We start from the raw sequence: 25,846 nt of genomic DNA on the forward strand, positions 1-25,846 counted from the left end.
TATGCTAGCACAATGTCTGATATCAGGTATGCCAGTAATAACTAGTTATTGTATGAAACAAATAATTTAAATATTAGACATGGGACATGAGCTTATCTTTCTTCACATGCAATTGTCATCTCTTTGTGGACATGTCTTATTAAACTTTTTTATTTCCAATGCCTATTACAAAGCCAAGAATAAAGTATGTCTTCAATAAATATTTTATGAGTGAATGTTCAAAAACATTTGGGAGAGACACAAACACCCCAAGTTTTTTTCACTGAACAAGAAACCTTCCCTATTTCAGAAAAGAGAATTAGTTCCTGATTAGAATGATATGTTTCTTACTTAAAAGTTGTTATTGTTGTTGTTGTTGTGTGTGTGTGTGTGTGTGTGTGTTTTCACTTACAATAAGCCCTTTTATCATAGTCTAATGTGAGACTTCGTTTTTGCTTCTCAAACCAGGTATAACTTAAAGTATGTCCCTTCTATTCCCTTCAAATAGTCAAAGTGGACTTTTTCTTTAAAAAAATTAAGACACTGTGTATTTTTAAGATGAAAAGAGGCATATGCTCAGAGTACAGCATTTAAAAATAAAAATAATTTGTCAATCACTTTACACAATGGACACAAGCATGGGTGGCATTTACTGTCCATCCATGTGTAGAACTGAATTCCATGTATATTAGGTTGTGGAAAAGTTAGTGTTTCATGGTAACAAAACATGTTGAAGAATCAGAACAACATCAGTTTCTCTGAATCCTGTATTAACCTAAAAATAAAAAAGCCAAAATTAGGGCAAAAAAAAAAAAGTCTTTATTTGGGATCAGAAAGCATTGCATTTGGGAGAGCACAGATTCAGGTAGAAAACCAATAGTGTTTGATTACAGGATGAAGGCAAAGGTTTTTTAAGAGGAAAGGAAGGAAAATGATTATATTGATAAAAGAAATTTCCATTGGTGCAAACAGCTGAGTTAAACTTTAGCTATCCATGGCTGGTTTCTGATTCTATCCTCAGAGAGCCTATAATCCTGAGCCTCTGAGGTCAGGATGTTTCTTTCCTGTTAGCTTTATAAACAGTTTTTTGCAAGACAATGTTGGTTGAGCCCAGTCCAAATGTTGTTTTGCCGGGTTCAAAAATTCCAAAGGTTCAAGGAGTAAGATGTGCAAGACCTTTTATCTGTAATGACTGCTCTGGTTCCATTTTCAAACGGCTTTACTTATGTCATTTTTTTTCACACCTGGTTCTCTTATAGATTGTGTGGAATCTTCAGAAAATTACTTATGCACTTTAAATATAAATTCCTTCAATTATAGATTAAAAAAAAAATAACACCTATATTCACAGGACGTGTTGTCAGAATTAAGTGTGCAACCCTGTGAAAGTCTGTTCTTTACTTTCTCAAAAAGTAAAATAGCTACTAGCTTTCTTCTGAAAGGGCTACAAGTCAAAACTAGCATTTTCCCAGGTGCTCGATTTCCTGACTATTTTATAGTCCCCTACCCTTGCCACCGTCCCCCCTGAACAGTGTGACTTTACCATGTTCAAATCCTCAGGAGTGTTTAGGAGTTCTTAAGGCTCCGGTTCAAAATTTATACCTTAGCACATGTGTCAAACACAAGGCCCGCGGGCCAAATCCGTCCCGCCAGGCCTTGCAATGTGGCCCGCACCGCGCTGTCATCACTGCACTCCGCTGCGTTTCCATCACAATGACAGTTTATGACTGTTCAGTAAACCATTCGGCCCGCGATTTAGGCTGGATTTTAGATTTTGGCCCCTTCTCTGATTGAGTTCGACACCCCTACCTTAGAGTCAGAGGCTAAGGAAAACATCACATTTTTCTCTAGTTGAGGCACCTTATATGATTCCCCCGTATCTAATTTTTGGAATTAATTAAATGCTATAGTCTAGGCTCTGTAAGAAGCTCAATACATTTTTCTCTTAAAGAATCCCAATTCTACAATTATAATTCTAGTTTTCAGGATTATTGTTTATTCTGAGGATTTTAGGAGAAGTGTAATTCTGACATACAAAGCTGAGCAAAGCTTATTTGTTCTCGGACATATTTCCCTATCCCAAGGCAAATAAAAAGTTCTCACAACAGCCTAATTGTTGCCAAACAATCATAGGTTAAAAGGAATCTCTAGAAGGTGACTTCTTGATAAGTATCTACAACATTATCAGCCACAAAAATTTGCACAAAATTCCAAACTATTAAATTAAACTACTGTGAACAAAAAAAAAGAAGGGGTATCCAAATGGTAGTCCTTACAAACTTAGTGACTGAAAGCAACCACATAGTTGGTCTGAACATAAAAATGTTTATGTAAACTGAGACATGGTGAGAATACTTTCCCTAGAGTTTTCAGACCAATCTTTACTTTGTGAACCTGTCTATTTGTCTTTGTGCATCTACTAGGATAACATACCTTTGAAACGACAGAGTATTTTTATTTTATTTTTTTAAATATATTTTATTGATTTTTTTACAGAGAGGAAGGGAGAGAGATAAAGAGCTAGAAACGTTGATGAGAGAGAAACATCGACCAGCTGCCTCCTGCATGCCCCCTACCAGGGATGTGCCTGCAACCAATGTACATGCCCTTGACCGGAATCGAACCTGGGACCTTTCAGTCCGCAGACCGGCACTCTACCACTGAGCCAAACCGGCTTTGGTGAAACAACAGGGTATTTTACTTCCTACCCTCAGAAGGCTCAAATACAGCACTAGAGCACAAGACCACAGAATTCTTTATTGTTACCTTATTGCCTTCATACCATGACTCTGTGCTTTCATGTTCATTACTAACTATTCTGGACTCACCAATGGAACAGAAGTATGTGTCTCTATTTTGCTTTCTACCAATCCTAGAAATTTCTCCACTTTGTTTTCTCCACATCCTTAATCTATAACCAATGGTTGATAGAGCCTTCCTTAGATTCTAGTGTATAAAATGAGCTGTAAAACTGCCATTCTCGAGCACTTTCTCATCCACTGAGGTTTTGCTTCCAGAAAAGTCCTTAAAATTTGGGTTAACTCAACACTTCTATATGCTGGGTATTCTTTTGTCAACACTGCAAATGGTGTCATACTTTATCATCGTCCAAAACTCCTGGAATTACCCTCAGCTCACAGTATAGTTTACTATTAACAACAAGAGGCATATAAACCTTTTACATTTATAACAATGCCTGACATATGGTAGACTCTAAATAAATAGAGCTTTTAACATTTTAAGTCAATAAGATGACTTTTTTTTTCTTGAATGATCTTCTAGGTCTTTCATCTATTAACTTTATAGTTTTATGCTTTTATTTTCTTCTAAGTTTTTCTGCCAATGGACAGAGAGAAAGAATTAGTTAAGAAGACCCCTATTCTTTTTTTTTCCTTTCCTCTTTATCAATTAAGGTATTATATACTAGTATGTGTCCTTATCTTCCCATTGCTCCCCAATCCTTCGCCCTCCCCTACCTTCCCTCTGAGATTTGATGGTCTGATCAATGCTTCTCTGTCTCTGGATCTGTTTTTGTTCATCAGTTTATGTTGCTCTTTATATTCCAAAAATGAGTGAGATAATGTGATATTTATTTATCTCTGACTGGCTTATTTTGGTTAACATAATGTCCTTCAGTTCCATCCATGCTGTTGCAAATGGTAATAATTTCTTTTCTTCTTCTTTTTTTTTTTTTATCCACAATGTAGTATTGCATTGTGTAGATATACCACTGTTTTTTAATCCACTCATCTGCTGATGGGCATTTAGGCTGTTTCTAAATCTTAGCTATGGTAAATTGTGCTGCTAAGAACAAAGGGGTGCATATATCCTTTCTGATTAGTGTTTCTAGTTTCTTGGGATATATCCCTAGAAGTGGGATCACTGGGTAAAATGGGAGTTATGTTTTTAGTTTTTTGAGGAAACTCCATATTGTTCTCCAAAGTGGCTGCACTAGTCTGCATCCCCACTAGTAGTGCACTAGGGTTCCTTTTTCTCAGCATTCTCACAGCACTTGTCATTTGTTGATTTGTTGATGACAGCCATTCTGACAGATGTGAGATGGTACCTCATTGTCGTGTTGATTTGCCTCTCTCGGGTGATTAGTGACTTTGAGCATATTTTCATATGTCTCTTGGCCTTCCTTCTGTCCTCTTTAAAAAAGTATCTATTATATTTAGATCTGTTGCCCATTTATTGATTGGGTTGTTTATCTTTATTTCGTAAAGTTGCATGAGTTCCCTATAAATTTTGGAGATTAGACCCTTATTAGAGATAACATTGGCAAATATGTTCTCCCTTACAGTGGGCTTTTTTATTGTTTTGCTAATGGTTTCTTTTGCAGTGCGGAAGCTTTTTATTTTGATGTAGTCCCATTTGTTTATCTTCTCTTTAGTTTCCATTGCCCTAGGAGCTGTATCAGCTAAGACAGTGCTTTGGCATATCTCTGAGATTTTGCTGCCTGTGGGTCCCTCTAGTATTTTCATGGTTTTACATCTTATGTTTAAGTCCTTTATCCACTTTGAGTTTATTTTTGTGTATGGTGTAAGTTGGTGGTCTAGTTTCATTTCCTTGCATGTATCTGTCCAATTTTCCGAACACTACTTATTGAAGAGACTCTCATGACTCCATTGTATATTTTTGCCTCCTTTGTCAAATATTAATTGAGCATAGTGGTTTGGGTCGATTTGTGGGTTCTCTCTTCTATTCCATTGGTCTATATGTCTGTTCTTGTGCCAGTACCAGACAATTTTGAGAACAGCGGCTTTGTAATAACATCTTTATATCTGGTATTGAGATCCCTCCTACTTTGTTCTTCTTTCTCAGGATTGCTGCAATTATTTGGGGTCTTTTTCTTCAAATAGTTGATTCCGGATGAATTTTTTGGAGAGTTCGTTCTAGGTCTGTAAAATATGCTATTGGTATTTTAATTGGAATTGCATTGAGTATTACCCTAATATCAAAACCAGATAAAGACAACACGATGAAAGAGAATTACAGGCCAACATCCCTCATAAAAATAGATGCCAAAAACCTCAGTAAAATTCTAGCAAATTGGATCCAGCATTACATCAGAAATATCATACACCATGACCAAGTAAGATTTATCCCAGAGATGCAAGGATGGTACAATATCCATAAATCAATAAAGATGATACATCACATAAACAAATTGAGAGATTAAAAAAAAACACATAATCATATCAATTGACGCAAAAAAAGCATTTGACACAATCCAACACCCTTTCTTGATAAAAACCCTCAGCAAGGTGGGATTTTGATAATAGAGGCATCATACCTCAACATAATAAAAGCCTTATATGATTAACCTACATCCCATCATACTCAATGGGCAAAACTAAAACCATTTCACCTAAGAACAGGAACAAGACAGCAATGCCCACTTTCACCACTCCTGTTCAACATAGTACTGGAAATTCTAGCCATAGAAATTAGGCAAGAAGAAGAAACAAAAGGCATCCAAATTAGAAAAGAAGATGTAAAACTGTCATTATTCGCAGAAGGCATAATACTGTACATAGAAAACTCTAAAGATTACATCAAAATTATTAGACTTAATAAATTATTTCAGCAATGTAGCAGGATATAAAATTAACCAAAAAATCTATGGCATTTGTATATACCAATAGTGAACTTACAGAAAAAGAGATTTTAAAAAAATCTCATTTACCATCACACCAAAAAAATTAAGATACCTAGGACTAAACTTAAATAAGAAGGTAAAAGACCTGTACTCAGAAAACCACAGGACACTGAAAAAAGAGATAGAAGAAGACATAAACAGATGGAAGAACATATTGGTAGAATCAACATCATTAAAATGTCCATACGACCCCTGTATTTTTTAAATGATCAAATTGAACTCATTTTTGGTCAGTTACTAAAACACCATTTGAAAATTGTGTGGTTGATTTTTAATTTCTATGTTTATTAAGTGAAGGGGAGCAGAATATGACACCCTAAGCTATGCCTCTCTCACATACATATTGTTGTGAATGGAATAATTTTAAGAAATAAGAAATCAGACACAAGAGAGGCTCTGAAAACCAGTAGAAGTTACTCTTTGGTAGGAGATGTTAAGATTTATAACAGAAAGTTCCATTTCTGAAAGTGTCTCCATCTCTGTACCAGAAAGACAGGAAGAACTAGAAACTTATTAATGGAAAATGCATTGAAATAAATATGTGTAAAATCCATACCCTTGGTTACTGTGCTTTTTCTGGCAACTTTCCATAACTGCCTTTCTGTCATTCCCAATATCCTCTTTTGTCTTCAATACTGCTGGAGGCAGTATTTAAGGTGGTGGCTTACAAAGAGTTTTCCTTGGCATCTCTAATGTATACAGAAGGTATACATATTACAAAACTTCTATTTATTTTTCTCTTATTAATCAGTCTTTTATTACTGGGGTTCTCAGCTAAGAACCTAGAAAGGTAGAGGAAAAACTGTGTTTACTCCTCAACATCAGTTAGCAATAAACAATGCATTATGATAAAATATTCAACATTTCTGACTAATTGGAATAACAACTGATCTGAAATAATAGTAAATTAATGCAGATTAATAACTATCTTCCCCTTCAAAGATATAGAAATTCTAGCACTATAGAAAGGCCATTGTAGGGGGAGAAATCAGCAAAACGTTTTCTCATTGCTTCACCAGTGATTTGGAAGAACATGGGACTGGTTCCGAGTTTGCAAACTGATTTTAGGCATATGCACTGCCCCTCACTGTCTCCTGTAACCTATACATAATAAAATCAAAGTTCTGTAGCTCTGATTCACCAATGGCTGAGACAATTACATGCACTTCCTTTTTGTTAAAACAAATTTGATTATTTTAACTTCTTTTTTCTTTTTCACTGTTGTTATGTCTAGGAGAACTTCTCAAACTCTTTTTTCATTTCAAAGGCAGGTTAGAAAATCTTGACTGGTGGTGGGTAGCAGAGGAATTTGAAATGAGTCTGTGAGCACTTCTGACATGGCTCAGCTAGTTAGTAAAAGAGTGGTAATATTTACAAGGATCTTAGCACAAAAAAAAACAGCACACAAAGCTTGGCTAAGCTCAGCAAGCTGCAAACACACTCACAACAAGCTTGTTGCTTCTTTTTTTTATGCCAGAGGAAACAATCCAAATTTGATAGCCAGTTGCCCTGGGCATTGTTACAGCAAGAGACTGTATAAAAAGTTTTGTAATATTGTCTTTTCCCCTCAGTTCAGTCTTCCTTTGGGGGCTTGTGAGTGTTTAGGATTAAAAACTAAAACTGTAGTTTAAAACACTGACTGAAAGGGTCTTTAGTGCAACTGTATTGATCCTAGTCCATGAATTGAGTTTAAGCGAGAAAGACTGTGGCAATCATAGTTCCTAAACATTGTTTAAAGAAGAAATAAATAAAAGCCATCAATATTTCCAGTTTATAAAATTTTTATATTTTGAACAAGCCCAGTTATTTGATAACATATGATAACACAAATGGAACTTATGGGTTAAACAAATGTGTCTGGACAGACAGCTTCATGTGAACACATGGCAAGTAGAGAAAGGGGTGGTCCCTTAGAGAAAAAGGACAGATCTCTTGGGGAGGGGAGGAATCACATATCCACTACATTTTTTCCACAAGAAGAGTTTGGAGTCCTATAGAAAAAGTATATATATAAATGCATTTGCACGTGTATTCATATATGCATGTTTACATATATATATGATGGTATTGTCATTTTCCTTAAAAGTAATTAAAGGTATCATGGCGAGAGGCACCAGAAAGAACATTGCACCAATGTTTTTAAAACCTAAAACACTTAAATAAAAAAAATCAATGTAACTCCACCTAACCATATTTAGGAACATAACGGTTTGTTTTCACAGGCATAACTCATCTACACTCTTCCATTTATTGATTGACTTATTATTTTAGTCAATAAAAATTATTTATCTTAACTATATATGCATAGAATTGGAAAGGCCACTGACAATAAAAGTAGGGTCCTGGTAACAGCAAAAAGAAAAAGTGTAAGTATGGGGCCTTTACACAGAAAGCAAAAAGGCAGGCGGATGCAGCCAGCAATGTATGACATATATGTAAGCAAAGAAATCTTTCCAAAGCTAACACTGCCCCAGGCATAAAGTTGGTTTCCCAGAACAGCCCAACCTTCGAGAGGAGGGTGTAATTTGCAAAAGCCATATATTATAGAAAGCATGATTAAGTGGTTTGCACCAGATCATTAACTTTTTTTTTACATTATATTATTCATTGTTTGAAAAAAATAATGTATGGGGTGGTTTCTAAGTTTTTACAATTATCACTTTAGATTAAACAAATAAAACTAATAACGCAGAATTTCTACCTTCCAAAACTTAACTCTACAATATGCAGAAGCATGAAGAGATTGCATTTGTAAGATTTTTAGAATTTAGCAAGTACCATATATTTCGCAAATAAGCCACAAAACAAAAAAACATGTGCAATGAAAGGCTTTTGGTATACAAAGACTGGGAAGGTGGGTACAAAAACATGGGTTCATTTATTTGATTTGTTTTCTTCCTGGGAACTAATAGAGACTTCTCCTCTCTTGAGGTAGTTGAGCCAATGCAATGGTAAATCCAAAAGCTGTTCTTGGCCATATTTTGCCATGCAGACAAACAAGCAAAATATAAATAAATAAAAGCAGTTAACATCTGGAAAGGAGAATAAAGCAGATATGCAAAATAAAGTGAAAGGAAGTGAATCTAAGTGGGGGTAATGGCAGGGAGTAAGGTGGGAGGGAAGAAGAAAGAGAGAGAGAGAGAGAGAGAGAGAGAGAGAGAGAGAGAGAGAGAGAGAGAGAGAGAACAAACCTCCTTGCTTTCCCCAGAACCCTTTTTGCTTGTATCTATTTGTTTCTGACATGCATCTTAGAGCTTGAATTCCCAGAGCCCAGAGATTCCATTGCACCTTTCCAATGAATATCCTTATTTTTATTTTTTACTCTAACCATACAGAAAAAAAAAAGAACATCTCAAGTCCAGAACCAGATCTGGAGAGTGGCCAACTGCATAAAATGGGATCTGTTTGGGACCAGAAACCTGAAGGAAAATTATAGGCATAGGTAAATTTTTGCTTGGATCTATATATTTTTTTACTTTTGTAAGCTTCTATTCCAAAGCTTTGTGTGTGTGTGTGTGTGTGTGTGTGTGTGTGTGTGTGTGTGTGTGTTCGTGCACACATGAGTGCACGTGTGTTTTAATCACATAAAAGTGTGGCCCATGTATTTATTGTATAATTAAAATCCATTATTTAAATGTTCTAGCCAAAGTTCTTCTGGCCATAAGAAACATAACTCTCTCAGGCTAGCTCTTAAAAAGCTGGAAGGAATTATTAAAGGAAATAGTGCACATCCAGGTCTTCAGAATAAGTAGGAAGGTGAAAGTTTCTGAAGAAGCTACTCTTTGTATTTCTTTATTTCTGTCTCCTGCAGTCACTTCTTTGTGCAAATTTACTACATTTCTCTCTTTGAAAACTGTCATATTCAGCCTAATTGATTTCTGTACACAATATAAACTGGCCTGAAGTATGACCTGAGCAGGCCATTGTGCTAATTCTGATCCATAGTATATGTCAGCCTCCCACTGTGAAACTTACCTTAGAATGACCAAAACTTAAAATACTGACAACTCCTGCCGAAACCGGTTTGGCTCAGTGGTAGAGCGTCGATCTGCAGACTGAAGGGTCCCAGGTTTGATTCTGGTCAAGGGCATGTACATTGGTTGCGGGCACATCCCCGGTGGGGGGTGTGCAAGAGGCAGCTGGTCGATGTTTCTCTCTCATCGATGTTTCTAGCTCTCTATCTCTTTCCCTTGCTCTCTGTAAAAAATCAATAAAATAAAATAAAATAAAAAATACAACTCCAAATGCTGTGAGGATGAAGCAACAGAAACTCTCATTTATTGCTGAATGCAAAGTTGCACAGCCACTTTGAAAGAAAGCTTGGCATCTATATATATAAAACCCTAATATGCAAATAGAATAGCAGAACAACAGAACAACCAAACAACCACTCGCTATGATGTGCACTGACCATCCAGGGGTGCTTGAAGAACATGGAGGGCATTGGCCACAGCAGGATGGTAGAGCAGGCGATCGGGGGCACAAGACCAAGTCAGGGTGCCAGTTACTGCCATGGGGGTGAGCCTCTAGCAGTTACTGAAAATTCTTTGCTCCCACATGCTGTGGTCCCACCGTTGCTCACACCTGCTGCCAACACTGGCCTTGCTCACACCTGCTGCTGGAGCTCAGTTCTAACTCAGATTGCTCGGCACCATCAGCAGGTGCAAGCTGCAACTGCTGGCCCCAATCTCCCGTAAGGGCTTTTCCACCTCCCTCTGCTCCTGTGGGGTAATTGGGGCAGCAGCCGCTGCTTGTACCCACTGCTGGCGCTGGCCCCAATCTCTCCATGCCATCAATGGGTGCAAATGGGGCTTGCGCCTTCAGTGTGTGGGAGCAGCAGCAGCGGGAGCAGGGCTGCTGGCAGCTGGGTGACCGGGGGCCATGGCTGGAGGAGCTTGGTGGGGGCATGAATGATGGGTTGAGACCCACTCCTGTGCCCACCACAGCCTCGTGGCCCACAGTTTCTTTCAAAGTACATGAATTCATGCACTGGGCCCCTAGTAGTTTTATAAAACTAAACATTCTTTTACCATATGAGCCAGTAATCATTCTCCTTGTTATTTACTCAAAGGAATTGAAAACAAGTTTCCATAAAAACCTGCTCATGGATGTTTATGGAAGCTTTATTCATATTTGCCAAAACTTGGAAGCAACCATGATTAGTGGCTAAATAAACTATGATATGTACAGACAATGGAATATTATCCAGTGCTAAAAATAAGGTATTGAACCATGAAAAGAAATGGAGAAAATATAAATGCTTATTATTAAGTGGCAGAAGCCAATTTAAAAAGGCTTTGTAATGTAATTCCATTTATGTGGAATTCTGGAGAGGTAGAACTATGGAGATAGCAAGAAGGACAGGTTGCCAGGGCTTAGGGTGAAGGGAGAAATAAATAGGCAGAGCGGAAAGGATTTTTAGGGCAGTTTAAACTCTCCAGTGTAACACTATAATGATGGGCATGAGTCATTACACATTCATACAAACCCATAGAATATAATCCCTAATGTAAACTATGAATTTTGAGTGATTACAGTTAAGAGAAGGATGACCTATTTCAGGCCCTCTGGACAGGGCTAATTTTTTACAATAGCTCATTGACAGATAAGTTTGGAACAAGAGGTATACACGTGCTCATTTTAAAGATACTTTTGTAATCAATTTGTATGTGAATGTGGAATTCATATTTTTTAGGGCAATTCACATTGACTATCTATAATCAAGGCAAGAGACACTGATTTGAATTAATTTAACTAGTAATTGACAGCAATAAGATTATCTAATATTTTTCATACAACATATATATGACCTTAAGACAAAGGATCAATGATATACTCCTGGAATTGTAAGTTAACTAAGAAGACAAATTTTAAAAAGTATTCTTATTAATTTTTACAAACAGGTCACTGTTGTATCTTTTCAATCATTCTGCTTGGAGGAAACCTTTCAAATACCATTTAAAATAGTATCTCCTCCATCCTCAGGGAAGCTCTCTTGGTTCACCAGTTTGAAGTACTTTCTTTTCATTTCAACTACTGTAGACATAATTTTCAGTATTATTCTACTAGTGGCCTGGTGCATAAAATTTGTGCACTGGGACTGGGGGGTGTCCCTCAGTCCAGCCTGCACCTTCTCTAATCTGGGACCCCTCAGGGGACATCCCTGTGTGATCAGGCCTAAACTGGCAATCAGATATCCCTCTTACTATCCGGGACCACTAACTCCTAACCGTTCTCTGGTCTGCCTGCCTGATTGGTCCTACACTCTGCCTGCCTGCCTGCTAGCCCCAACTGCCCCCTTCCCCCCCTTGCTGGCCTGCTCGTCCCCAACTGCCCCCCTGGCCTGATCATCCCCAAATGGCCTTCCCTGTCAGCCTTATGGCCCCCAACTGCCCTCTCCAGCCAGAGGCCTTCCCAGCTGGGCACGGGACACTTGCCTCATCTCTGAGCTGATGACACAAGTGTTCCCCCCTCCTAGCCACTCCATGACCGCTGCCCTGAGGCCCTCTGTGGCCTGAATGGGACACTTGCCTCATCACTGCTGTGATGAAGCAAGCATTTTACAAGGCTGCTCAAGCTGCCCACTCTCAGCAGCCGACCCCCTGGGACTGAGGGACTCCAGCGGGACTTAGAGGACTGATGCCACCATCTTGTGGCTATGTGTGATGCCATCTTTGTGGTGGAGTGATGGTCAATTTGCATATTCCATCTTTATTAGATAGGATTGTCTTTTATGATATAACTAGTAGCCCACTGCACCAAATTTTTGCCCAGGGGTGGTATTCCTCAGCCAGCCTGCATACCGTCCAATCTGGGATCCCTCGTGGGATGTCTGACTGCCAGTTTAGGCCCCCAACTGCACCCCCCACTGGCCCGATCACCCCTAACTGTTCTCCCCTCCTGGTCCAATCGCTCCCTAACCGCCTCTACCTCGGCTCCGCCACCATAGCTTTGTCCAGAAGGACATCCGGAAGGTCTCCCAGTCTAATTAGCATATTATCCTTTTATTAGTATAGATAACTTTTACATGAAGCTATATTTTTTAAGCGTTATTATATTCTCTACTAGCATATGTGTTTCATATTGGCAAAAGGCCATTTTATACTTTTCTTATTCCTCAAATGCATACAAACAAAACTCATTCAAAGTGATATTACAGATTTCAAACAGTAAAAAAAAAAGTAAAATAAAATCTCCAGGTTTGTCTTCTAAATCCAATGACATATGTTTCTGCTCACCCCTCCACTCAGATGTTTTTTTACCAAATAGTCAGTTAAAAAAAATCAAAATAAAACAAACAAAAAACCCAACTCTGACATTAATACACCCTGTCTTTACCAGGTTCCTGGGATGATCTTGAAGCTCCTTCCTATGTTAATACATGGAAAGTTAGGTCCCTTAGTTTGATCAAATCCTATATAATAAAAGAGTAATATGAAAATTGACCATCACCCTAACACACAAGATGGCCATCACCATGTGGTCAAAAATGGGATCAGGCTTAAACAGGCAGTCAGGCCTAAATGGGCAATCGGACATCCCTCAAGGAGTCTCAGATGGATGGGGTTCAGGCTGGGCTGAGGGACACACCCTCCCTGCACCCCCTCTCCCATGCACGAATTTCGTGCACCGGGTCTCTAGTAATTATATGTTTATATGGTCCCCAGATAGTGGGCATCTCCATTGACTTAGTGTCCACTGGGAATCTTTGCCATGACAAGAACCCCATGTTATACCACTAACATCCCAGGTGCACCATGGCCCATGAATTCATTCCCTTCTGACGTCCTGCTAGCCTTCCACAGTGACACTAGCTTTCTTCTCCCCTGCAAACCCTCTGCTCCATCCCCTCTCTGGTGAAAAATCCTGGAGCTCTCATAATTCCCCTTCAGAGAACCTTTAGAAACCCAGTGTTGGTCTTTTCCCCATTGTTTGAGAGCAGGTTAAAAGATCCTAAAAATTCATTATTTTTCCTACCAGAACTTTTTGTTACATTAACATAGTACAGGCATTTTTTTAAACATTTTGTTTAAATTGGTGGTTTGATCTGTTAATGTTTTAGTTTGTACAAATGGAAATGGAAAAACATATCTTGGAATTTAGAAATTTCACCAAGCCTATTGGCCTGAGACTACTATCTTATAGCAGATAGCATTAATAGTATGCATTGCACATTACTGAATGTAAATCTAATAAATTATCTTACTTCCTTTCTTGTTAAATTCAAAATTGGCCAATTTCCATATGAATAATATTTTCTCTAGATGAAAGGAAGTACTGTTCATTATTTATAATAAGTGTCTGACATCATGGATGAAGTAATTAGATTAAAAAAATTGGCAATGCTGACCTGACATTCAGGAGAAATACAGAACATAGAAACTGATATTTAAAAACAAAAGCCTTTTTCTGAGTTACTTGCATGAAAAATTCTTACTAAAATAAATTATGAACTAGAACTGAACTATTTTTTAAAGCTTAAAGATATGTGCTGGGAATGATAAAAACAATATTTAGAGCATTCATACATCAGCTTGAAATAAAATGAGAAATGTTAATAAAAATTTAAATCACATATGCTTACAACATCAATAAACTGGAAATATCATCTTTATAAAATGTCATATTGAGATAAACAATATATCGGAAAGATTTCATTCTCTTGAAACCCAGTAACTACTGAGGACAGTGTAGAAAAAAAAAGACATTCTTAAATATTTGCTTCTACTGCCACAAATGAGTTAATGTTCATTTTACAAGTTCTTTAAATGGGTAGAACAAACATTTCATGTTATGCTTGAAGTTTACAGAATTTCATGAACCTGATTAAAGCCTGTCAAGATCAATTTTAAACAATACTCAGGAAGTTATGTAAAATAAGGTACTTGGCCAAACATGTGATGATGAGTGTTCCAATTTTCATAAAGACATTAGGACATCATGCTTTAAGATTAGTCAAAAATCAGATGTTTCTTAAAAGAAATAATGTGGCATTTTTAAAGAAAATTAAAACGGTTTATGCTTTTAAGTTTATAGTTGGTGTCAGTTATCATTAGGTCTTCTCTCAATAGTTCTTGCCTAGCCCCATCCCAGGCTATAAGAAGTTATGAAATAAGAAAAAAAAAATACTTTCCCAATTTATTATTTCCATTCAACTTGCATGTTCTTTACATGGAACCTATATTTCCTTGTCCATGCTAACATCAGCTTCCAAAATGTGTGTACACTAATTTCTGAGAAGAACTAACTTTAAAATATTATTTATTTTTTACATTTATTTTAGACTATGTATGTCTACAAGTTAGCATGTTCACATTATCAGAGAATGTTTATTTTATCTTAATCTACTTACTTGATATAATATATAAATTATGGTAGCCAGACTTCTAAGATGGCACCCAAAGATCCCAACCTCCTTGTGTTGTGTCCTTGTGTAATCTCTTCCTTGAGTAAGTTGTTCTAACCAAGAGGATATGGAAACACTGAGAGGGAGCTCCTTCCATGATTAGGCTATAAGAGATTTGGCTTTGTCTTGCTAACAGATTCTCTCTCTTTTCAGTTTTGATGAAGCTGTATGCCATGTGTTAAGATTTCTGCAATAAGGAACCGAGGAAAAACTCCAGTCCATGTTCAGTAAGAAACAGAGGGCTTCAGTTAAACACCCAATGAGGAAACGAGTAAGGTCAACAACCACTGAGTGATCTTGGTAACACAACCTGCTGCACTCAAGCCTTTGGATAGAACTCCAGCCCAAGCTGGTTTACAGCCTTATAAGAGATTATTAATCAGAGGCCCCAACTAAGTTATGCCCACAATCCTGACTAATCGGTATTGTAAAACCCCTGTGGCCGGGATGCCATCACGCCGTCATGACCAAACGCCAAAAGGCACCTGCTGACGGTCATATGATTTCCTCATGGGAACAAGTAAGGGTTGCTCTGTTCAGTTCTCATCTTCCAATGAAGGTCAATTTAAGTGCTCCCAAGAAGGAAAGGTTAGGGCAGGAAACTATTCTCTCAGTCCACAGCTGTGTTCAAGGTGGGCGGGGCTGTGTGGGTGGCAGGAGACTTGATGCTGGGTCCCCAGGTTGCTGGATCTGGGTCTCACGCTGTTTTGCACAGTGGGCCTCTAGTAGGTACTATAAAAAAGTAAATATGTAACTGCATAGTTTTAAATAAATGAATTTGTGGTAATTTACTAAGCAATAACAGATAACAAACACAGAATAATATAGCATAGAAAGAATTCAAAATGTCATAAATGCCAATATGAAGAGTTTCTTTGTCCCTAAAAGTATATTTTTAACTTTTAAGATATTCTATGTATAACTTTGGGTGTGTGGACCTGTTATTAATAATAAAAAAAATCCCCATTTGCTTAGGTACTTACATCATGGTTTTGTTTTGTTTTTATCCCTGGCCCCTAACATCTATTTAATCACTAACCCAGTTGATTCACACTAAAAAACTTTATAATTTTCACCCACTTCTCTCCTTCCCCTCTGTTTTCACCATTATCTAAAATACTACATTATGCCATCTCTCTCCCTCTGATCTATTTTATTCAGATAATCCAGAGTTAATTTTAAAATTTCAGGCATGATCACGTTTCTAACATTTCATGGCATTTATAAAAGGAAGTTCCAAAAGTTGAATGTAATGCACCTGTGTAAATATAATGTGGCACCTGTTGAACTCTCCAGGATTCATGTGATTAATTGCCTCTATACTTTTGATAGACGGGGCATTTTGTTTTTACTTCCTCAAATGGGCCATACTTTGTTCTTCTAAGAGCTCCTTTCTCTGTGTGAAATGTTCTTTCCTTCTTTGCCCACACCTATTCTCAATCTTTTTTAGCTAGCCTATTCTTTTAGAACACTAATATCTCACCTACACAATTACTTCTTGAAGAGAAGTGTTTCCCAACCTCTAGTTAGGTTAAATTTTAATATTGCATACTTTAGTTTTACCCTATACTTCTTCATAGCATTTAATTAAAATTACTACTTCAGTATTTCTTTCCCCTAATAGATGATAGCTTTTTAAGGGCACCAAAAAAAATCATATTTGTTTTGTAATTTCAGTATTTAGCAAAATGTGCAGGCTGCAACAGATATTTCTTCATCAATGATTCTCAATAGGGAAAGGGGGGTACTTTTTTCCAGACAGGAGACACTGGGCAATTTTTGGAGACATTTTTGGTTGTCACAACTCGGTAAAGAGTAGGGAAAAGAAAAGTTGCTACAAAGACCTCTTGGGTAAAGATCAAACATGTTCTTATACATCCTGCAATTCACTGGACATTGCTCACAAGAAAGAACTATCTAGCCCAAAATTTCAATAGTACTGAGACTGAGAAACTCCACTCTTTATAGTAATAGGTATAAGTAAAATAACTAATGAATAAACTCATTATAAAAAAGCAAGATTCAAGAATATTACACAAAATTTTGTTTCTATTAGTATATTATTTGCTTTTATAATTCCTTTAATAAAGATAGATCCCTTTATTCACTTAGCTGTTATGTACTTATTGACTGTTATACATTATGCTGTGTGGTGGCAATTCTATGGTGAACTTGGGACTAGTACTCAAGGATCACATGTATCTGAGAAAAATAATAAACTAGTAAATAATTGAATTGTGGTGATGTGTTAGGAAATAAACAGAACAAATGATACTAGCATGATAGAAACTGGCATAGAAGATAAAAGTTGGCAGCACTTTGACAAGAATATACAAGGTACCAGTCATGCAAAGGGCTTGGAGGAGAATATTCCATCTGTAGAAATAATGTACAGTGTATGCAGATTCCACTAAACAGAAAAGACATTGCGGTATTGAAGAAACATAAAGGATTTCAGTAGAATTAGATCATATACATTTAAAATTATTTTAAAGGGCAAAGGAAATGTATTGAATCATTTGCAGTATAAGAATGACATAATTTTATTTATATTTTTAAAATATACCAGCTGCTGTGTAGAGACTTCATGGGAGGTAAAGAGATAAGTTGGGGGAGGGACTAAGTCATTGTGTGCATCAAGCCAGGAAACATAATGTTGATCTGGAGAGGCAAAAAAATGAATGGATATAAAGTACATTTTGGAGATATAATTTGCTTTATTGTTGAGAATTTGGATGTTGATAGTGAAATGGACATGTAAAAATTATGTTAACTTTTAATTTTTTATTGAGTAAATAAAATAAAGGTGATATGTATTGAGTTTGTAAACACTAATAAAAAAGTATGACAGGGAAAACCAAATATTTTGTCTTGAATATAATTTATCTGAGATACTCATGGGCAATTTAATAAGAGATGTTATAGATCAGGGTCAGTTGACTGTAGGCCCATATGTCAAATATGGCCCGCTGTGTGTTTTTGTAAGTAAAACTTTATTAGAACACAGACACTCCTATTTGTTTACATATTATCTTTGTCTGCTTCTATGCTACCTCAACGGAATTACATTTGAAGTTATATAGTCTGCAAAGCCTAAAATATTTTCTGTATGGCCTTTACAGGAAAAGTATGCTGACCCTGCTATATATTTTTTTTCTATGACTTATCCAAAACACCAATTACAGTGTTTGGCATTTTATAGGTGCTTAATATGTGTAGCAAAAGAAGAAGAGTCTCCAATATAATAAATAGCAAGTAGACAATTAGGCTTATGGACTTGGAGCTCAGATATCAGGTCTTGGATTGAAATATGCATTTTGAGGGCATCAGCATGTTCATTACTGGATTAAATAAAATTGCCTAAAATGCTTTGTTAATGAACAGAAAGAAAAAAAGAAAGGAGGGAAGAGATGTAAGAGAAGAAACAATAAAAGGAAACAAGAAACAAAGAATGAAATCTCAGAAGCATGTTAAAATATAGAAATGTGTTAACAAAATCCAGTTACAAAGAGAAGAAGCCTATAAAGTAAGGGGAAGAAGTCTAGTACTTCATGATGAAACTGCTACTTGAGAAAAAAGAGAGGAGGATTTATAATCATCTGTAACATGGCTCTTCTAAGTATAGTGGTAATGATAAGAATCAGATTATATTCTGAAAAGAGAATGTACCCTATATTTTCATATGGAGAAATTTACCACTTCTACCCTGCTGTGGTTTATATGCATCAATGCTTTGGTAAGGCATTGTTTGTTCTCATGCTATTATTTCCATATCATTATATAATTTAACATGCTGTCTTATAAAAATGTCATCTGAATGCTGATTAAAATGTGAGCTTGGTGGTAAAAATGTGCTTGATATCCAATAATTTCAGAGTGGAAGTCAGTTGCCATAAAAGTTAATGAAGAGGACAAATGTCATCATTATATAGTAGGTAGTTTGTTTTAGAGATCACATACTACAAAATGTGAAAGATAATACTGCACAAATAAAAATCAATATCAGAAGGAAAATACATTTTTAGATTTATTTGCTCCTAGAAAGAGCACATAAGCACACATACACATGTTCATTCTTTGCATTCAAATGAAAATTTTAACCTTGAGTTATTTAGATTTTGTGTACAAAATATACAAAAACTTTACTACATTGTGTATGCACTGCAGAATATTTTGAAAGTTCCTTCAAAATAATCAGTTTCTAAAGGAACAATGAAATATCGTTATACAGTAAAAATGAGAAAAATAAAAAAATTAAATAATTTCTCTGAAAGAGAAGTCACTTAATACTACATAAATATAAATCATAGGCCACAAACCCACATTTGAAAGAAGTTGCATGTCTTTATTTTCTATTAGTCAATATAATTTCTGATTAAATTCCCCAATTTGGCCTCATGACAAAGTTAAATTTGGAGCTTCCTGGTATTTTGCTTTCTTTCAGAAGTGAAAGAGCTTCAAAGACAAGAAGAGTAATATGTATTTTCCAAACACACTAGAAAATTGGAGTATAATTTTAAAAACATATTGAATACTAAACTGAGGTTTGAGTCAAAGTGGTAGCGAGCAAACCACATAACCAGACTCTAAGAGAAGACTCCATTCACAAACAGCACAATAACACACAGGACCCAACTATACCAAGTGAATACTAAATATCCAAAAAGGGGGGCATTTATAGATTATCCAGCCTAGAAGACAAGAGAGATTGCACCACTGGATCCCACAAAACATACTATAGATGAAAAACAAAAATATGTGTGGCATAGCAATTTGATCTAATACATAGAAACAGGAAAAAAAATGTGGAGACAAAGAAACAACTCATTCAAAAGAAAAGAAGGAATCTCAAGAAAAGAAATAAATAAAATGGAGTCAAGCAATTTGTCAGAGAAAGAATCAGAGCAATGGTTATAAGGACAAGAAAAGGATGGAAGACAAATTCAACATTTGTAAGACTCAAGAGGAAATTAAGAACAACATAGCTTCAATAAATAACACCATGGAAAGTTTCCTACAAGAAGCTGAGGAACGCATTAGTGAGTTAGAATACAAGGTAGGGAAAAAACCACCCAAGCACAGCAGCAACTGAAAAGAAAACTTAAAAAGAAGGAGGAGAACCTAAGAGAGATTTGGGACAACACAAAACAAAACAACATCCACATAATAGGGATGCAAAAAGAGAGGAAACTGAGCAAGGAATAGAAAACCTGTTTAAAGAAATAATGACAGAAAACTCCCCTAATGTAAGAAAAAAGCCATACATGTCCAAGAAGCACACAGAGTCTCAAACAAGATCAACCTAAAAAGACTGACACCAAGACATATCATAATTAAATTGGCAAACATCAATGACTAAGAAAGAATCTTAAAGGCTGCCAGAGAGACAGAAAGTTACATACAAGGGATCTCCAATTAGACTATAAAATGATTTCTCAACAGAAACACTTCAGGCCAGAAGAGAATGGAATAAAATATACAAAGTCATGCAAATCAAAGGATTTAATCCAAGAAAACTATATCCAGCAAGACTATCATTCAAAATTGAAGGTGAAATCAGGAGCTTCACAGATAAAAAATGGAAAACGGGGTTTATTACCACCAAGCCAGAAATGCAAGAAATGCTAAAGGGTCTACTGTAGAAAGAAAAAATAGAAAGGAAAGAAGAAACACAGTTATAAAGAATAAAAATGGCTGCAAACAAGTATCTATCAATAATAAGCTTACATGTGAATGGATTAAATGCCTCAATCAAAAAACATTGGGTAGCTAAATGGATAAGAAAACATGATCCATATATTTGCTCTTTATAAGAAACCCACCTATGAACAAAGAACTCACACAGACTGATAGTGAAATGATGGGGAAAAAATTCAGGCAAATGGAAATGACAAAAAAGCTGGGATAGCAATACTTATATCTGACAAAGTAGACCTCAAACTGAAGGCCACAACAAAAGATAAGGAGGGCCACTTCATAATACTAATGGAGAAATTCAACAAGAGATATTACTCTGTTAAATATATTGTATATGCACTCAACACAGGAGCACCCAAATACATTAAAACAAACAAACAAACCTTCTGGCTGATATCAAGGGAGAGATTGACAATAATAAAATTATAGTAGGAGACTTTAATACCCCAGTGATAAATCCTCTAAACAAAAAATCAGTGAAGAAACAGCAATTTCAATAGACTCAGTAGGCCAGATGGACTTAATTGACATTTTTAGACATTTCACCCCAAATCTACAGAGTATACTCCTAAAGTATATCCAAGACATCCAGGACATTTTTAAAGATAGACCATCTATTAAGAAACAGGTAATTTCTCTTCAAATTTAAGAAGGTATAAATCATATCAAGCATCTTCTCAATTCACAATGGCATAAAATAAAAATCAACTCCAATCAAAACAATAAAAAAATTAAACACTTTGAAACTAATTAGAATGTTATTAAATTGAGTTACCAATGATATCAAAGGAGAATAAAAAGCATCCTGGAAACAAGTGACAATGAAAACAAAACAATCCAAAATCTATGGGACACAGTGAAAGCAGACTTAAGAGGAAAGTTCATAGCTCTACAGGTGTACCTCAAAACACAAGAAAAAATGATACTAAACTTTACCCTATAACTTAAATAATTAGAAAGAAAGCAACAAGAAAAGGCCAGAGTAAGTAGATGGAAGAAAACAATAAAAATCACAATGGAAATAAATGGCATAGAGACCTGCCCCCCCCCCCCCAAGAAAAATACAAAAGATCAATAAAACCAAGAGATGGTTCTTTGAAAGGAAAACAAGATTGATGAACCTCTAGCTAGGCTCATTAAAAAAAAAGAAAAAAGAAAAAAAAGAGAGGACCCAAATAAACAAAATCAGAAATAAAAGAGGTGAAATAACAACCAACCCCACAGACATACAAAGGATTATCAATCATTCAAAAGAGAATTAAAACCTATCCTTAAAAAAAAAAAAAAATTCAAGAGGAACTTTGTGTGATTTTACTCTTCCTGAATCATGAAAACAAAGTTTCTGTTGTTTTAAGCCACCAGGCTTATGGTAATTTGTTATATAAGAATACCCCTAGGAAACTAATACATATTAATCATGAGACCCATTGAATTTTTTAATGTATTCATCTTAAGGTTGTTGTTTTTTATGATCTGTGAAGGTGCATAAGTAGGCACTGTTTCTATCTACAGACAGCATATTTATTTGTAAAAATATGGTGTATTACTGCAGAAACTTTGTTTTCATGATTCAGGAAGAATAAAATCACCCAAAGTTCATCATATTATGTTTAAAGAAAGAGCAAAAATCACTTGATTATTTTAATGTATTAATTTGTAGTTAATTATAGAAACAAAATCTAAGCAATTTGAATCAGAAAAAATTTTAAAAATAAGACAAACTACCTTGGCCAGTGTGACTCACTGATTGAGCATTGATCTGTGAACCAGGAGGTCACGGTTCAATTCCAGGTCAGGGCACATGCCTGGGTTGTAGGCTCAGTCCCCAGAAAGAGGCAGCCAATCAATGATTCTCTATCACTGATGTTTCTATCTCTCTCGCTCTTCCTTCTCTATGAAAACAATAAGACATATTAAAAAATCATATCTTATATAAATTATATTTTAAACTGCCAGGATCACTTTCAAAAAATGTAATGCTATCAAACCTATGATATATGTACAATGTTATATGATATCTTAGATATATAGTATCATGTTACTTTCTTGTTTAAGGGAGTATATTAAGATGTATTGTTGCCCAAGTTAAATATTGACTTTAGAATTTGGACACTCAATAGTTGACTCATCCATCAACTTATTTTGAGAGTCTCTTTAGTGTTCAAAATTTCCTGAGTTTTAAATAAAATGATAGGCATAAAAGTAGTTTATCTTTGTGTTCCCTCTAGCAGATTTTATCAATACTCTATAAAATCTGGATTTTTGGGGTGCCAGAAGAAGAAAGCAAGCAGGATATTGAAGGTCTATTGGAAGAAATAATGACAGAAAACTTCCCCTACCTGGTGAAAGAAATAGTCTTATAAGTTCAGGAGGCTACAGAACCCCAAATAAGAAGAATCCAAAGAGGACCACACCAAGACACATCATAATTAAAATTCCAAGGGCAAAAGACAAAGAGAATCTTACAAGCAGCAAGAGCAAAACAGTTAGTTACCTACAAGGGGGTACCCATAAGACTGTCAGCTGATTTCTCAACAGAAACTATGGTGGCCAGAAGGGAGTGGCAAGAAATATTCAAAGTGATAAACAGCAAGAATCTACAACCAAGATTACTCTACCCAGCAAAGTTATCATTCAGAATTGAAGATCAGATAAAGAACTTCTTGCTGTAACTCCTTCAGGATTGCCTCAGAGAGTAGCTGAACTGCACCCCATTGGAGATCCAGAAGCCAGTGTACCTAGTGGTCAGTGTGAGACACCAGATTTCAGACAAGAAAAAGTTAAAGGAGTTCATCACCACCAAACCAGTATTACATGAAATGCTGAAAGGTATTCTTTAAGAAGAGGAAAAAGAAGAAAAAGGCAAAGGTAAAAATTATGAACAAAAAGATATCAGATACATACCTGCCAAGAAGTGAATCGCAAAATCAAGTGAATAAAAATTCTGAAGAACAAAATGGATTGGTGAATATAATAGAATCAGGGACATAGAAAGGGAGTGGACTGACAATTCTCAGGGGGAAGGGAGTCTGAGGGGTGTGGGAAGAGATTGGACAAAAATCTTACACCTACGAATGAAGACAGTAGTGGGGATAAGGGCATGGTGTGGAGGGAGCAATCAATGGAGAGGGGCTATGGCAGGGGAGGGGGGGGAGATTATTACACCTGTAATAATCTGAACAATAAAGATTTATTATTAAAGAAAAAAGAAAGTTCTCATTTTTCGTGGTGAAGGGACTGGAGTCCATGTTGATGAAAACACCTTGGTGGCTTGTGGTGGTAAACAGTGGCAGCAGCAGTAAGGTGATGGGGGACAGCGCCTTCCCCTGATCAACCAGGTTGCCTCCTGCAGAGAGAAGCATACTGAAGGCTTAGGTCCAAAGGGAGCGGGCCTAATCCATCAGTAGGAAATCCTCTGAGGGCTCCCATACTGTGAGAGGGGGCAGGCTGTGCTGAGGGAAGTGCACATATTTTGTGCACTGGCCCTCTAGTCTATCTATATAAAACCTTAATGTGCAAATAGACCAAATGGTGGAACAACTGACCAACCCAACAACTGGTTGCTATGAAGTGTGCTGACCACCAGGGGGCACATGCAGAACATGGCAGGTGTTGACAGCTGGTGGCAGAGCGTGGAACATGGTGAGCGTAGACCACAGTGGGGTGATGGAGTAGGTGTGCAGGGGCACCAGGCCAAGGCAGGCACTGGTCACTGTCATAGGGGTGAGCCTCTGGTGGTTACAGAAAATTCTTTGCTCCCACATGCTGTGGTCCTGCCAGATACTCCCACCCACTGCAGGCACCCTAACTGTTGCTCACACCCGCTGCTAGTGTTAGAGTTACCTCTTGCACCCACTGCCGGCTGCAGCCCTAATCACCCTCAAGGCTTCTCCAGCTCCCTCTGCTCCTGAGAGGCAATTGGGACAGAAGCTGCCACTCACACTTGCTGCTGGTGCTGGCCTCAGTCATTCTGCCATAGAGGAAGGGCCGAGCAGGTGTGCATACGATTGGCCAAGACCTGTCCCTGTGCCCACCACAGCCTCTCAGCCCCACAGTTTCTTTCAAGGTGCACAAATTCATTCACTGGACCCCTAGTCCTGTATAACAAAGGGCTAATATACAAATAGACTAAACAGCAGAATGACCAGTAGCTATGACACTCATTGACACCAGAGGGCAGATGCTCAATGCAAGAGCCGCCTCTGGTCAGTGCACTCCCCAGGGGGATCGCTGCTCAGCCAGAAACCCTGAGCTGGGCTTATGGCTAGCAAGTGCAACAGTGGTGGTGGGAGCCACTCCTGCCTCCACAGCAGTGCTAAGGATGTCTGATTGCCGGCTAAGCTGTCAATCAGACATCCTCCCTCCGAGGGCTCCAGGACTGCAAGAGGGCAAAAGCCAGGCTGAGGGACCCACTCTCTGAGTGCACATACTTCATGCACTGGGCCTCTAGTTTACAATTAGGTTCATGAGGTGGATGACCCAAACATTCACTGTAGAACAGGTTTTATTTACCTATCCATATTAAATATACAGAATTCATTTAGGCACTTTACTTTCTAGAAATATGAGAAACTTGAAATCTATTCAAAAATGGAAAATAAAAAATGTGGAGTGCACCATTTATTCATACACCTTTAATTTATGGTTCCATTAGCAATAAATGGAGGGTAATTCTCAGAGAACAGAATTATAAGAAACCATGACTGAAGAAGGCCATCCAGGACCAAAGCCAACAAATGTCCTTGAGACATCCACCATTCCTTGTTGCAGCTTTCCATTTCCAAAGTGCACATAGTAAGTGTGATGGAGAGCAGTATACGGTTTGTGTGAGAAGGGAAGATAAGGAAATTGGTCTTTTCATCATCTAGTGACCCAAAAGGAGATGCTGTGGAAGACTGTTTCAGTCTTGATTCTGGATAGGTGGAGGGAAAAAATCTACCACTAAGAATTTCTGATTGCAAACCAGAACTGAATTTTAAATAATTCCTGATTGGTAGTGCCCCAGATGCTTGGAAGAAGGAAATATAGTTTTTCCTTGGAAGAAATCAACTTTACTTCAGAGCTCAATGTCTTAGCATAGGTAAAGTCTCATGGAAATTGAT

Source organism: Pipistrellus kuhlii, unplaced genomic scaffold (genome assembly GCF_014108245.1).
Source record: "Pipistrellus kuhlii isolate mPipKuh1 unplaced genomic scaffold, mPipKuh1.p scaffold_m20_p_3, whole genome shotgun sequence".
NCBI classification, from domain to species: domain Eukaryota; kingdom Metazoa; phylum Chordata; class Mammalia; order Chiroptera; family Vespertilionidae; genus Pipistrellus; species Pipistrellus kuhlii.